The 9,622-nt window shown below is 45.5% G+C and overlaps 1 pseudogene; it reads right to left on the reverse strand.

The window, feature by feature from the left end:
* Positions 1–4,680: 4,680 nt before the first annotated feature.
* On the reverse strand, positions 4,681–4,915 carry LOC139269890 (U2 spliceosomal RNA; annotated as a pseudogene).
* Positions 4,916–9,622: the final 4,707 nt, after the last annotated feature.

Genomic DNA, 9,622 nt, shown 5'->3' on the forward strand with positions numbered 1-9,622 from the left:
GAATTTATTTCATTGCTGTTTGCAGGAGCTTGCTGTGCGAAAAAAGTACTTCATTGACTGTAAAGCACATTGATGTGATCATGAAGGGTGCTATATAAATACAAGTGTTTCAATTTTTTAAAATACATACCTACGACTGTGGGGAGGGAGTCAAAACGTTAATTTGAGTCTGCCCTAACTTCAATCAGCTTAGTACATATCCATTAATCCGAGACACAATCTTCAGTCTCATTCAGAGATTGCCAATGTTTTACTTGCAGTGTCTTGGTTCTGCAGTTTCCTACAGCCTATGTACATTATTTATGCTTCTCAGTATGTTAAATATCAAGTTTCCTCTCAACTTTCCTTCCCTCCAGCAAATGGAAGTTAAATTCTGTGACTCTTCAGAATTCAGATCCAAATCACAAATTGCCCTTGTCCTCTTTTCAGAAAACCTCACCAATGTATCAATGTCCCTTTGAAGACAAGGTGCACGACATTGCACAAGTTTCCAAATGTAGCCTCATCAATCTCCTTTTCCCACAATTAAAATAAGCGGTTTTAGCAAACAATCAAGGATTGAGATGTAGCCCAGATCTTAGCTAGATCACACAATAAACAAATTGAATTTTAAATTACCCTGGCTTCACAAAAATCTATCAATCTCAGTTTTGACATTTCAATTAACCCTCAGCCTCAACTGGGGGAGAGCGTTTCAGCTTTCCACTTGCCTTTGTGTGAAGAAATGCTTTCTGCCATCGCTCCTGAACGGCCTAGCTCTAATGTTAATGTTATGCCCCCCCTGATTTGGACTCCCCCACCAGAGGAAATAGTCTCTCTCCATCTACCCTATCATATTGTTTGACCATCTCAAGCACCTCGATTAGATCACTCCTTAATCTATATTCAAGGGAATGCAAGCCCAGTGCCAAGATATAGTGGCATATTAGGAAGAAAAGCTGGCAAAATGATTGATTCGGCATGTTATACTTTGAGCTTTCAGCCTGGAATCCATCCCAATCTGATGAGATAAAGGTCCCCTCTCTCTGCTGCCTAATGATCTAACATGAAATGAGTCTCAATCCAGTCAATTGGGCAAAGGCCACAGCACAAAAGTGTTCCTAATTTGGCACCGACAATCTCACTGCGAGAGGCCACAGATGGCTGGTATGGGAAAGTCAAAATAAAGTGTCTGCCTTTGCTGTAGCTGACCTGGGAGTATTTAATGTTGGCACAGAGTGTCCACACTGGCAAAGCAAAACACAAAAAGAAAACAAAACGGTCTGATTACAAGGAAGAATAAAGTCAGGGAAAACTGCCCGAGCAGGGCCAAAATCTCACTTCCTCCTCACAGCATTGAGAGAAACAAAAGTATTTTCTTCCAATTGTGTCAGCTGTGGCACTCTTGTCTCTGAATCAGGAGGTTGTGGGTACAAGTCCCACTCCAAGGAATTGAGCACAAAAAAAAATCTCGGCTGACACTCTAGTGCAGTGCTGAGAGAGTGCTGCACTTTCAGGTGAGATGTTAAACCGAGGCCCCAACTACTCTCTCAGGTGAACGTAAAAGATCCCATGGCCACTATTTCGAAGAAGAGCAGGGGAGTTATCCCCGGTGTCCTGGCCAATATTTATCCCTCAATCAACATCACTAAAAAACAGATTACTCTGGTCATTATCACATTGCTGTTTGTGGGAGATTGCTTCTGTGCAAATTATCTGTTGCGTTTCCCACATTACAACAGTGACTACACTCCAAAAATACTTCATTGGCGGTAAAGCGTTTTGAGACATCCGGTGAAAGGCGCGATAAAAATGCAAGGTTTTATTTTTTCTTTCAAATCCTTTGAGGCACAGGAGCAGCACAGATGACTCCCCTTCCAACTTTCTCTAACTTGTTTCTGCTCGCCAACACTTGACAGCTACAGCCTCCCACTGCCAAACACCATCACATACTGTTCCAGTAGTTTGATCGAAGATACCCAGTCTTGGAAGCTCAAGCGGGTGAGTATTTCCCACTTACTTCGCAGCTAGCAAAGGTTACCACTGGGCTCTCTTAGCTGTAGTATAGTGTTAGCTGATGTCATCACCTAAACCAATGATTCAACAGCAGTAGGGGTGAGGCAGGTGGGGAGATGGGCAGTTACAACAATAAGTTGTATTTATATAGCGCCTTTAGCATAGTAAAACAACAACTTGTATTTATATATCGCCTTTAATGTAGTAAACTGTCCCAAGGCGCTTTATAGGAGTGTTATAAGACAAAAAAATTGACACGGTGCCACAAAAGAAATTAGGGCAGATGACCAAAAGCTTGGTCAAAGAGGTAGGTTTTAAGGAGCGTCTTAAAGGAGGAGAGAGAGAAGTAGAGAGGTGGAGAGGTTAAGGGAGGGAGTTCCATAGCTTAGGCCCTGGCAACAGAAGGCACGGCCACCAATGGTTGAGCGATTATAATCAGGGATGCTCAAGAGGGTAGAATTTGAGGATATCTCCGGGGGGTGCCGGGGGGGGGGGAGGGGGAGGAGGGAGCAGTGGTGTTGTGGGGCTAAATGAGATAGGGAGGGGTGAGGCCATGGAGGGATTTGAAAACAAGAATGAGAATTTTGACATTGAAGCATTGATTAACCAGGAGCCAATGTAGGTCAGCGAACACTGGGGTGATGGGGGAACAGGACTTGGTGCGAGTTAGGACATGGGCAGCCGTGTTTTGGATGACCTCAAGTTTACGCAGGGTAGAACTGAGGAAGCCAGCCAGAAGTGCATTAGAATAGTCAAGTCTAGATGTAACAAAGGATGGATGAGGGTGAGCCGAGGCAGGGGCGGAGACAGGCGATGTTACGGAGGTGGAAATAGGCGGTTTTAGTTATGCCGTGGATATGTGGCCTAAAGCTCATTTCAGGGTCAAATATGACACCAAGGTTGTGAACAGTCTGGTTCAGCCTCAGACAGATGCTGGGGAGAAGAATGGAGTTGGCGGCAAGAGGACAAAGTTTGTAGCGGGGCCCGAAGACAATGGCTTCGGTCTTCCCAATATTTAATCACAGGAGGAGGAAGTAGGCTAAATTTGTGATGAACAAGGCATAGGGTCCAAAGTTCAGCTCTGGGTCAAATAGGACACTGAGATTGTGGACAGTCTGGTTCAACCCAAGACAGTGGCCGGAGAGGAGAATGGAATCAGAGGCAAGGGTGCAGAGTTTGTGGTGGGGGCCGAAGACATTGGCTATAGTCTTCCCAAAATTTAACTGGAGGAAATTGTGGCTCATTCACAGCTGGATGTCACATCACAGAGGCAGTAGAGGGTTCGCAAGAAGTGGTAGAGAGATAGAGTTGGGCATCTGATGTCACTAAGGGGTAGCATGTAAATAAGTAAGAGGGGAGGGGCAATGATAAATGGCCAGTCAAGCTGCCTCTTTTCGGTGGAGCACTGTTTTCTCTGGCAATAATTTTGTTTGGGTGGGGAATGGTAAGATTCATAGGGGTGGATAAACCTGTAATAGCCATAAAAATAATAACGCACAACAGGCATGTCAGGTTCTTGCCTCTTGACAGTTCCGTTTCTGATCATTAAACTTCCTGTTGGGCTGCCCTGTGCATCACAAGAGCCCGACAAATGTCACATTGGCAACGGGCAGGCTCGTGTTCTATTGGCGAGGAGAGAGATCAGTTTTTCCCTGTCCCACCAAGCGATAGGCTCTGGTTTTGGAAGCAGGCTCCTGGTATTTACGTTGTTAAACTGGCTTCCGTAGATCAGAGGAAAACTCGCAACCAAAGTGCTTTGGTATTGCCCGAGAAGGAGGCAAGTGCTCCCAGTGCTGGTCTTGTGTCGGCTGCTGCAAGCCAGAGGTAAAGCCATTGGGACACACCAAGACCGGCTGCCAGGAAGGCCCATTTTTGACACATTTTCCAGAGTCTGAGCAAGTCCGGGAAACTTTTACATTTGGCTGGCAACAGTCTGGGCAAGAGGAACCCCCCGCCGGACTAACGCAATAAATAACAACTCGAGTCCGACACGGGTCCACGAAAACCCAATTTAGTTGCACAAAAGTCCAGGAGCCGGCTTACAGAATCGGGGCTCCGAGGATTCAACAAAAACTTGTATTTATATAGCGCCTTTAACGAGGTAAAACGTCCCAAGGCGCTTCACAGGAGTGTTATGAGACAAAGAAATTTGACACTGAGCCAAACAAAGAGAAATTAGCACAGGTGGCCAAAAGCTTGGTCAAAGAGGTAGGTTTTAAGGAGCGTCTTAAAAGGAGGAAAGAGAGGTAGAGAGGCGGAGAGGTTTAAGCAGGAAATTCCAGAGCTTAGGGCCTCGGCAACAGAAGGCATGAGCTTAAAGGAGCGACACAGATGTGGTCTCCAGTTCCCCAGTTTAGGAGCTTCACTGCTCAGCCCCTGGAGGTTATAGACCGCTGCTTGATCAGCGACTACTGACTGTCAGTCGCTGCATTACAACAATGACTACACTTCGGAAGTACTTCATTGGCTGTAAAGCGCTTTGAGACGTCCGGTGGTCGTGAAAGGCGTTACATAAATACCAAGTCTTTCTTTCTTTGATTCTGGTAAGAAACCACACATTTTTTATTTTTTTTTTTTAATTCGTAGCCAATCGTTTCCAATTCTTTGTCAAATCACAAACGCCAGAGGTCACCTTGCACATGCCAAGGATCACTCTGCGCCAATGCTCTTAGCCAAAAGGCCTAGAGCCACTGCACCGTTCCTGGAAGTACTACAATACCAGGTTCGTGCCATGGAGGTGGATGGGTCAGGTCCCCCACACACCTCCGTGGAGGTGGATGGGTCAAACCTCCCCACCCACCTCCTGTTTCCAAAAATGCAAGCATATACCTTCCTGACCAGGGAGAAACCACCCGGAGGTCATGGTGGCTGGTCAGAAACGGTACTACACTTGATCTTAGCCAAAAGGCCGAGAAGCGAGAAGGTAAGAAACCACACATGGTCTTTCCAGCCTGCCACCCGACAACTGCAGTGGGTTCCTTTATTCCTGGGCACAGCGTTGGCTGGGGAGCCACTCACCACTCACCAGCTGGTGAGGAAGCTCTTTCGCCGCCTGGCACAGCAGATGACTTGCTGAGTACCCAGCGGGGATGGGGTGGAGCAGAAATCACTGATTAAACCGAAGCTGTTACTCCAGTGGCTGCCACACTATTTCTGGGGGTTGATGGAAAATTACTGCGGTTTAAAAGTTAAAAAAAAATGTAATACAAACAACAAAACTGCCAAAGACATCTCTCAAGTAAGCGATAAATCAGTCTCAGCATCCAATAAAGTGTCCCGAGAGGAACAGCCTTTTGAGAAACTGGAACTGACTCTTCCTGAAAACCCGTGGAGACAATGAAAACACTGCATTTCCAGAAATACTGTTGCTTTTTACTGTGGCATGCTGCTTATTTAAAGTTAAGCATCCTCAGCTTGCACAGAGACTTGAACAATTAAAGTGTACATTCTCTACCTTCCCCCACTGCTTGCACTACTAACTGCAGCTTACTGCTGGCTCGACACAAGGCTCCCAAAACAAACGCTCTACTCGGAACTCCGACATGGCAAGCGAGCCCCAGGTGGGCAGAGGAAATGTTTCAAGGACACCCTCAAAGCCTCCTCGATAAAGTGAAACAGCCCCACCGACACCTGGGAGTCCCTGGCCCAGGATCGCCCTAAGTGGAGGAAGAGCATCCGGGAGGGTGCTGAGCACCTCGAGTCTCGTCGCCGAGAGCATGCAGAAAACAAGCGCAGACAGCGGAAGGAGGGTGCGGCAAACCAGACTCCCCACCCACCCTTTCCTCCAACGATTGTCTGTCCCACCTGCGACAGAGACTGTAATTCCCATATTGGACAGTTCAGTTACCTGAGAACTCACTTTTAGAGTGGAAGCAAGTCTTTCTCAATTTCAAGGGACTGCCTATGATGATGATGACGCATGTCAACATAACTCCCCTGAGGCTTAACTGCCCAAATGGACCATATGGTTTTGAATCAGCTGCCCTGTCCTCATCTGGAGGCATCACCTGCTATTCTTGTTCAATTACATCAGAAGGCAAAACCTTCGTTGCTGTCTTGGAAGCCTGTTTTCTGGTCTGCCGTACACAGCCCCGAGTGTTTTGTAGGGTGGTAGCACATCCACTATAAATATAGCATGCTGCACCCCTTCCTTACCCTCCCCCCCCCACCCACCACTCAAAGGATAATCATGAGAATTGTTTGAAGTAATCATGAAATACCAGCTAAGCCTCTCTCGTCCAGAATGTGCATCCGGAGATGTCTGCTCCACACCATTCCTGCTGGGTACTCAACAAGAGCCTTCACTTCCAATCTAGCTAGCCCACCACTGCCCACTACTCACTGCCCACTGGGTCCAATCAGACATCTTTAGGCAGCTCTCTTTCAACACTTCCCACGGCAGCAACTTCTATAAAGTTAGTCCACTTGTGTAACTTGTACATGGTATCAGACCTTCCTTGTCCAACAGCCCAAGCACAGTATACCTAGTCAGCAGTGGGTGGGGCAGTGATAATGCTCAGTTCAAAGTTTTAGGTCACCCATGGCGGAATAACGCATGTACGGTAATTAAGGAACATCAGAAAAGTCAAGGATGAAAAGCTCCGAGTTCGCTCATCAAAGTTCATAATTTTAGTTCCCGAATTTTCCCATTTTAACACTTTGAATATCCTGAATGTTTTCCTCTCTACTCCGGGAAGCAGATTACATGCATCATTGCAGCTAAACAATTTCTTCTTAATCTTGGTTTTAAGTCTACTTTTCAATAATTTCAGTTCTTTCCTTATGGTCCTATTACCCCAATTCACTTTGGAGTAATCTCCTGGCTTAACCTTATCATTTAAATATTTGATATACTTTCCAACCCCCTCAATCTTCTCAAATTGTCCTCTTAATCTGCCCCCTTTACACTGGAGATCAGTCTTGCGGTTCTTTTCTGCATCCTTTCTAATGTTTATATATTAGCAGTAAGTTATTGCTGACAGAGTGCCCCTCTGGTTTAACTCAGTCTAGCCCAGCTGTGCTTCAAAACCATTAATGCTATCAAAGAGCCAAGTAACCAGACTTGAGAAGTTTTTTCTTCTGCTAAACATTTGTTTAACATTTTCTTTCATCCAAACTGGTCAGTCATCTCATGTTCTGCGGTTTGCTGCCAACTATTGGATCTAAGCCAATTGTTCAAATTGGCGTGTATTAACCCTGCAAATACCAAACAGCCTCTCACCGGGTTTGAGTGTACCCATATTCCTGGCAAAAGTGATCAAGCGGCAAGATAGAAACATAGAAATTAGGTGCAGGAGTAGGCCATTTGGCCCTTCGAGCCTGCACCACCATTCAATAAGATCATGGCTGATCATTCAACCTCAGTCCCCTTTTCCTGCTTTCTCTCCAAATCCCTTGATCCCTTTAGCCGTAAGGGCCATATCTAACTCCCTTTTGAATATATCTAATGAACTGGCCTCAACAACTTTCTGCGGTATAGAATTCCATAGGTTAACAACTCTGAGTGAAGAAGTTTCTCCCCATCTTGGTCCTAAATGGCTTACCCCTTATCCTTAGACTTTGACCCCTGGTTCTGGACTTCCCCAACATCGGGAACATTCTTCCTGCCTCTAACCTGTCCACTCCCTTCAGAATTTTATGTTTCTATGAGATCCCCTTTCATTCTTCTAAACTCCAGTGAATACAAGCCCAGTCGATCCAGTCTCTCCTCATATGTCAGTCCTGCCATCCCAGGAATCCCGGGAAGCCACAGCATCACTGCGATGGAGCAGGATTCCACTGGAAATTTATTTAACAGGTGTCTGAGACAACATTTGATCAGCACCGACCTCAACAGATCAGCACCCAGTAAACGTAGAATCATTTATATAAAGTTTGCTGAGCAGTGTATGGTAGTTGGGGGTGGGAAATCACTGTGTAGATTTTCAATATTTCTGTGTTCTGGAGTTTATGCTCACAACTGCCAACATATTTTGTCGGGGAAAGAGAGGTCCAATAGCAACTTGGAATGACCGCCCTGGCCACATTGCCGCAAATATATCAGCTCATTTAATCAGGTAGTATTCCTCAGACCGGTTCTCCTTTCCATACGTACTGGAAGCAGCAATGAAAGACTGCCCTCATCAACCGTTTAATGTCCTCATTTCACTCATTTTTATCATTGAAGTTTTCTCTGTCTCGTTAACATTCACTCCTCTGTCAACCTGCTTGCTGAACTTGTTCTGGGAGACAAAAGCCCCCATTGTGCCATGTACAAAGTATGAGTATGGTAATGCATGTCCTCCGTATTTCGGGTCTGAAGCGTGGCTGAAAATCCTTAAGTCAAAATATGTTTCTGAAGACTCTGAAAACCATTACACTAAAAGACATCAGCAACTTGAACTCTGCAAAGTGATCTTGAAAGGTCAAAAATATATTGTGACATATCAGTTACCCTCTCACTAATTGCTCCATTGTCAAGAGCTGAAGAGGAGGCTTTGTGGGTGCAATGGCCACTAATGAGCTATTTCAAATTGTAGGGGCAAATCTAAAATATCATTATTGCTGTCTGCACCAGGGATATACACGTTGCATTAACCAAGAAAAGATTTTGCCACCAAGGTCAGAGCTTACAAGTTAAAGTCTAAAATGAAACTGGGTGGCAGGCAGTCCATGCTTTGCTGCAAGTGCTGGGTTTGCTTCCGATGGAGCAAAGGGGATGGAGTATAAAAGCAGGGAAGTCTTGCTACAGTTATACAGGGTATTGGTGAAGCCATACCTGGAATACTGCGTGCAGTTTTGGTTTCCATATTTAAGAAAGGATATACTTGTTTTGGAGACAGTTCAGAGAAGGTTCACTAGGTTGATTCCGGAGATGACTTATGAGGAAAGGTTGGGTCTCTACTCGTTGGAATTCAGAAGAATGAGAGATGATCTTATCGAAACGTATAAGATTATGAGGGGGCTTGACAAGGTCAATGCAGAGAGGATGTTTCCACTGATAGGGGAGACTAGAACTAGGGGGCATAATCTTTGAATAAGGAGCCGCCCATTTAACACTGAGATGAGGAAGAATTTCTTCTCTCAGAGGGTTGTAAATCTGTGGAATTCGCTGCCTCAGAGAACTGCGGAAGCTGAGTCATTGAATAAATTTAAGACAGAGATGGACAGTTTCTTAACTGATAAGGGAATAAGGGGAGTGGGCAGGGAAGTGGACCTGAGTCCATGATGGATCAGCCATGATCGTATTAAATGGCAGAGCAGGCTCGAGGGGCCGTATGGCCTACTCCTGCTCCTATTTCTTATGTTCTTATGTAGATAGAAGGGGTGCAAGTATCCCCTTCAATGTGTGTGGAGTGCTGGTGGGGGACAGAGTATTGTCTCAAGATTTAAATAGATGTGCTTTGCTAGACTAACTGAAAACAATAGAGCACCAAAACAGTGACATGGGGTGGGGGATGCCATGTGGGTTCACATCTGTGTTCCCCACATACCCGACTAGCTATTTGAACTATGCCATGAAGCTAAAGCAAAAGCAGAGGGCAAGTGCTTCCCTAGAGGGAGAGGGAGAAAGGAGAGGAGAAAATGCACAAGAAAAACAAGGAGTCTATACTCTCAAACAGTAAAAGCAACACACTACATTCTGCCA

Source organism: Pristiophorus japonicus, chromosome 8, assembly GCF_044704955.1.
Source record: "Pristiophorus japonicus isolate sPriJap1 chromosome 8, sPriJap1.hap1, whole genome shotgun sequence".
In the NCBI taxonomy this organism is placed as follows: Eukaryota; Metazoa; Chordata; class Chondrichthyes; family Pristiophoridae; genus Pristiophorus; species Pristiophorus japonicus.